The 6,663-nt window shown below is 41.9% G+C and overlaps 2 long non-coding RNA genes across 2 annotated transcripts; one reads left to right on the top strand and one right to left on the bottom strand.

Annotated features, from left to right (window-relative positions):
- On the bottom strand, positions 1–5,611 carry LOC107835278 (uncharacterized). The gene is made up of 2 exons (XR_001661092.1): positions 5,520–5,611; positions 1–353 (listed from the first exon to the last, which is right to left on the bottom strand). It is a non-coding gene; the product is annotated as an uncharacterized LOC107835278 (long non-coding RNA).
- LOC107835277 (uncharacterized) lies at positions 273–6,146 on the top strand. Its single transcript, XR_001661091.1, has 3 exons — positions 273–362; positions 5,540–5,692; positions 6,030–6,146. It is a non-coding gene; the product is annotated as an uncharacterized LOC107835277 (long non-coding RNA).
- Positions 6,147–6,663: the final 517 nt, after the last annotated feature.

Genomic DNA, 6,663 nt, shown 5'->3' with positions numbered 1-6,663 from the left:
AAAATGTTCTGGTTCTGCTGGTTTGGACTCTTTAAACCAGTTTGACTGGATCAGATGTTAGAATCAGTTCATCTTGTTTCTTTTACATTCAGGGAAATTAATTTTCTACATTTTTATTATTTATTTGCTCATATTTCAGTTTTAACTGCATCCTGTTGGCTTCAGCTCATCTTTTATTCTTTATTCAGATTGGAGAGCTGCAGTTTGTCAGAGACCAGCTGGACGTCTCTGTTCTCAGCTCTGAAGTCCAAACCGACCCATCTGATAGAGCTGATCCTGAACTGGACCAACCTGGAAGGTTCTGGAGTGAAGGAGCTCTATGGTTTTCTACAGACTGAAGGTTGCAGACTGAACTATTTGTGGTATGTTAATAATATAATTATTGATATTTCTGTGAATAATTATATATAATTGATCATAAATCAAAGTTCATATCTTCTGTTCTAATAAATCTTTTCTGAGTTTGTTCCTGGACTTGGATCCAGAGTTTAATTTAGTCCCTCTGTGTAACTGAGTTGGACCTGCTGACCTGAGGTCAGAACAGGACAGCATTCGGACCCCCAGTGTGTAGAAATCCCCCTCATGTCAAGCAGGTCAAAGGTCATTCAACCCAGCCTAGAAAAGTGAATTCCTGGAATCTGACAGGAGCAAATCAATAATCAATGATTGATGCTTCAACACTTTGATCAGAACCTGGAATGATTTTACTGACTAAAATCCTCCAACACAACATGACCCAGTACCAGGTTCTGGTTCTGGTTCTGAAGTCAGCAGGTCTTTATTGAAGCAGCAGCTTGTTGGCTTTAATATTCATGAGAATCTTTAACTGGTTCTGTTGGACTGGTTCACCTGCAACAGGGGCGGATCTACCGGGGTGGCATGGGGTGGCAGTTGCCACCCCAAACGAGAGCCTTGCCACCCCAGCTAGCAACAATGATTTCAATAGTTATGGCAAATCAGACATTAAGCGCATGAAACTCTTTTTTCCGACAACATTGATTGCAACACAATGTAACCTGACACCCAATGCTAAGTAGCGGGAAGTGCGAGAGAAGGACAGAGCGCCAGCAGCATTGATGGATATATATTACTGGACTGGACATTACGTGATTTATCGTAAGTCACACATGAGTCATTGCTGTCCATTGAGTCAGGAATATCGGTGGTCAGGAAAATACTATAATCACGCAAAGAATCAGAACAATGGACGCAATGTTTAGCAGTTAATTCAACCACAGATAATGGTAATAATCTATTCAGATTTCACAGGTGAGGAAAACGTTTTAATTTAAAGAAAAGATTTAACACGTGAGCAGTGTGTCAGTTATACTAGCCCACATGTGTCAAACTCAAGGCCCGCAGGCCACATGTGGCCCGCCATGTCATTTTATGTGCCCCCCCACCCCCCAGCATTTTATAGGCACATGATTGACTTAAAATATGTTTTGAGCACGAATTGACTACAAACTACATCTCCCATAATGCATTCCGATTGTTACCAGCCAACATTATGGCTTCTAGCCACTAGAGAGCAGCAGAGTCACCTCAAGCTGCTTATTGATTTTCCCAGCGAATAAAACTGAGACATCTACAAGCTAACATCAAAACGTCCAAAAACAGAAAAATCGATTTACAAGTAAGACTGTAAATGAAGATGTGTGTGAGTTGGTGTCAGGGCGGCAGGTCGCGCTAGACTTTTATCTTTATCGACAATATAAAAAAAAAAATCGGTCATGTACCATTTTTATCCGTGAAATTACAATCATATTAACATCGGCTATTTAGCCACATTTTATGCGGTTTAGCTAATATTCGCCGTGAATCCAGATCCCATCACAAATTAAGCAGATAAATGCATCTACATGTTTCTCCGTGGTGACAAAAACCACTGGCTGTGGCCCCAATAACTTTTAATAAATTAAATTAAGCGACTTCACTTAAATTACCAGTACTTCACACGTTGGGGTCTGAACACACTTCCTCCTGGTTCCCATCTGCAGAAAAATCTGCGCTAATTCATCAGTTAGTTGGATCTGTCTGATCCAAACAGATCAACTGAACTCGGTGAGTGTTTTACCCTGCGCGGTCCGGTGTGCGCTTTTACCAGGATTATCTTTTTTTTTTTTTTTAATTTGCGTGGTTTCGAATCTCCGAAACGGACGGATGTTCTGATGTTACGTCTGCAGCGCTCCTCCAGAACGCAGCTCTCCTGGGTAACGTGAACCCAGAAGGCTCCATTTGTAAAATTTTTTGGATGAGTTACTTCTAGCGGCTTTTAATTCTTTGCAGCGGCAGAGCCGCGTCCGCAGTGGTTGAGCAGCGGACTGCGCATGTTACAGCCTAATTAACTTTTGCATCGTCATTTATTTCCTCAAGATAAACTGCCAGCTCCTCGATTGGATTAACACAACGTTGCATTTTCTTTAGTGTTCTCTGGTCTGTAATAGGGACTTGAATTTAACGCGCCATTTGAAAGGTTTTGAATGCGCTTCCTAACCAGACGCTCCAGAGCGTTATTTAACAATAGGTGTTGTTTAATCTATTTTTAACATTGTATTTTCATACATTTATGTTAGGGGTGCTCAAGTCTAGTTTTCCAGAGCTACCATCTGCAACTTTAGATGCATTAATTCTCTAACACACCTGGATTATTGACTCATTATAAGCCTCTACAGAACTGAGTTGTTGCTAATGAGGGAAGTCGACCTTTTGTCTGGGGTGTTTTAGCAGGGATGCATCTAAAAGTTCCAGTCTGAAGGACTGCACCTGGGAACTCCTGATTTGTACCGTCAATGTGGCCCATTGAGGGTGGCCAATATGCTGAAGAGGCCCTCTTTGAAATCGAGTTTAACACCCCTGATGTAGGATGTGAAATGACACTCTTTGCTGCTCCTGTGTCAATTTCCATTTCCAAATAAACATTGTCAACTGCAAATGTTGCTTTATGTCATTCATCGTCCTCAGCATTAACAGTCAAAATGGCTAACTCCTCTTCAGGGTCTTCCTCAGCTGTCGCATACTTTGTCTCTCTGCTGCTCCTGTTTAGCACAACCTTTTCATGATGCTTTTGCACTTTAGCCCGACATGTTTTCCTAATATGTCCAATCTTTCCACAATTATTGCATGTAGTCTCTTTGAAATGACATTCATTTGCATTGTGATTTTTCCTTTGCATCTGTAGCACATATTTGTTTTTATTGGCCTCACCTTGTGAATGTTTGCCTCACTAGCCCATTCACCTTCGGCGCCTCTCAGCACTCGAGTGTCTCTGTCTGCAGCCTCCATATTGAGAGCAATCTCAAAAGCTTTGGTGAAGGTCAGCCGGTCCTCTGAAAGCAACCTCCTCTGACACGCTTCGTTTTTAATTCCACTTACCAACCGTTCCCTCAGTGCACAATCAATCCAGCGACGAACCAAAATCACAGTTAGCTGCTTGTTGTTTTAGCTCTGCGACATACTGCGACAATGTTGGGCAACAGTTTGACTCGCCTTTTGGTTGCATCTATTAAAACGGAAACGTTCAGCAACTAATAAGTGCTTGGATTCATAGTGTTCTTTCAAAATGTCCACAATATCCCCAAAAGTCTTGTCTTTTGGTTTTTCAGGCTGTACTAAGTTTCGTAAAAGTCCGTATGCTTTAGCACCCATTACACTTAGCAACACCGCCACTTGCTTTTCTTTGTCAATGTCGTTAGTTTCCAGGTACTGCTCTTGCCGCTCGATATAAGCTGTCCATGACTCAACCTCCGGTCTGAAGTCATCTATCTTGCCAACCTGAGCCATTGTACTCACTAGTACTGACACTTGACGTCTTCTCACCTCCAAAAAAATATCCTCGTCGCCAGTTGTAATGTCTTAAAAAACAAAGGAGGCTCAGACCATTTTCCGTATCTCTTTATTGCTGTGCTAACACCAAGAGTGAGAGCTTGCATGTCAAACAATAAAGGACTGTACCAACTCAGGTAAACCGTGGGGGGTAAATACACCACAATAACCTCAGCATATGCTGCGCAGTTCGGTGTGTTTTGGTTCCGTTAGCACTAAACAACCCGCCCACCAAGTCATCAGTAGAGCAGCTGTTTAAATCAGTTAATCAACCACCGCGGTAGTCAGGTGAAATTTTATTAATAATGACAATATAGACATTAAGCCTGTCTGTTTTCTAATGTAACAGACTGGATGTTCTGTTTTAGTGTTTTTGCTACTTTTTTGTGTGGGAAATGTTAGTTTTTGATGATGATTCCCGTGATCGGTAATCTCTGCTCTATCTGCTCGTTGAGCTGTTGTCTGTCGGTTGCCATGGCAACGGGTCCACATAAAGCCGACACACAGAGCGAGAAAAGGCGGAATAGAAGTTATTGGAGCTATTTTTCCTTTATTTCTTTATCCATTTTAATTTTGTTACTTTATTCTTACAATTCTATTTTTTGTATTATTTACAGAGTTTATTTGTAGGTTGATAATTGTTGATTTTATTTATTTTTTTGTTTTATTATTTTTCTTATTTATTTTCTAAATTTAGACAGGAAGTAATGTGGGTCAGTCCACTTCCTATAAGTGTAGGGGCCTGGTGAAGGACCAGCAGGCATTTGGGTTTGGAGCCGATGGTTTTTACCAGAGCAAGAGAGGTAGCATGAGAACAGAGGAAAGTTTGATCTCTGTAATTGTTTTGTGAAAGAGGAAAATAAATCAAGATCAATCAATAAGTTTGGACATTGAACCTTGTTTTGCCTGTGTCCAGAAACTTGACCCCAGTGCCTCAGTAGTGGCTTGGTGGAACTTTTATTGGATGTTTGGCTTGGCAAACAATCAGAAGTGGTTCTGTCTAGTTTGGTTCTTCACCTGTTTATCAGCTTTATTGTACCTTTATTGTGGCACACTGCAGCCGCTGCAGTTCCTAAAAACAAGCGACAAAAACTGAGCTAATCCCCTGTGTTCGCAAAACGTGGTGATATTTATAACAGTCGTCAAACTGCGGCTTCTACAGCATATTTAAAATAAAACGACTGACCAAGATAAATAGAAATTTGCCCCTTTTTGCATCTTGACAGAACTAACAGAAACTAAACTGTTTATAGATTTGTATCATGGAGAATTTATCAAACATCAGTTTTCTAATCTTTATTTTAAGTCGTATTCAATAGATACATCTAATAACAAATGATGGCGCTACTAATATTTTTGTGACAGATTTCTCTTTGTCCTGTATTGGGATAAAATGGTTTTCTGGACACAATGAATCACAGCGACCAATAGGCGCTGTCCAGTCCAGTAATGCATATCAATTAGCAGGAGTATGAAAGACGTAAAAATAATTAACTATACTACATTAAGAAATTGTATTCAAGCCTCGGTGCTACGTGAAGCTCATTTTGAAACAATGCATGTGTGTGTGTGTGTATGTATATATATATATAATATATATGCCACCCCTGAAAAAATCCCTGCCCCTCTCTTGCCACCCCATAAATATTTTTCTAGATCTAACCCTGACCTGCATCCTGTTGGCTTCAGCTCACATCTTTTACTCTTTATTCAGGTTGCAGAGCTGCGGGTTGTCAAAGATCAGCTGTGATATTCTGGCCTCAGCTCTGAAGTCCAACAGCCTCCAACTGACATCACTGAACCTGGAGGGAAACAAACTGAAGGACTCAGATGTTCAGCAGCTGATGGATCTTGTAGATGATTTGTTGTAAGTAAATGTTTGTAGTGAGTCCAGCTGCTGTTAGCATCAAAGCAAAGCTCCAGTTCTCCCACCATTCTCTCAGTGGGAGGAGAATGTTTCAGACTTCCTGATTGGACACAGAGACAGCAATCAGCCAATCAGAGGAGCAGCAGCTTGCTGTGTTTGTGTTGGTGTGAAGATGAAGATGTTGTTGCTGTGTAAATGTCTCCAGGACGTCTCAGTTCAACAGGAAAACAACCTGCAGCCTGGAAACCATCTACTGGATGTGCTGCGTCACTGACTGCTGCTGGAGATGCTGGAAACACTCACTGGTCTGATCTCTCCATCCTTCTTCTCTCTGCAGGTTCTGATCTCTGTAAAGTAGAGAACGGTCTCTGTGTCCTGCTGATCCTCAGAGGTTGAAGCTGCAGCAGTTTGAGTCTAAAGAGACTCTAACCTGGATCCTGATGATGACCTCTGACCTCCAAGATTTCCCTCCTGTTTATTTTCTCCATCCATCCATTTTCTTACATACTTGTCCCTCAGTGGGGTCGGGAGGGTTGCCGGTGCCTCTCCAGCCAACGTTCCGGGCGAGAGGCAGGGTACACCCTGGACAGGTCGCCAGTCTGTCACAGGGCAACACAGAGACACACAACCTAGGCTGATTAACCCGGAGAAAACCCACGCATGCACAGGGAGAACATGCAAACTCCATGCAGAAAGACCCGGGCCGGGAATCGAACCTGTATTGGGACAGAACCTTCTTGCTGCAAGGCAACAGTTCTACCAACTGTGCCACTGTGCAGCCCTGTGTATTTTCTCATGTCTGTCATTTAGTCTCCGATATTGTTTGTCTCTTTGGATCAATAAAGATCCGATTCAAACTGGGCTCCATTTAGAGGCTTCATGGAGTTTTGATCTGAACTGGATTCAACTGGAAAGTTGATCTTTTTTCTCTCTGATTCATTTTCATCCTGGAACCAGAAATGGTCTGAGAG

This window comes from Poecilia formosa, unplaced genomic scaffold (genome assembly GCF_000485575.1).
Source record: "Poecilia formosa unplaced genomic scaffold, Poecilia_formosa-5.1.2 Scaffold1410, whole genome shotgun sequence".
Classification (NCBI taxonomy): domain Eukaryota; kingdom Metazoa; phylum Chordata; class Actinopteri; order Cyprinodontiformes; family Poeciliidae; genus Poecilia; species Poecilia formosa.
This window is presented reverse-complemented; position numbering and strand designations above follow the sequence as displayed.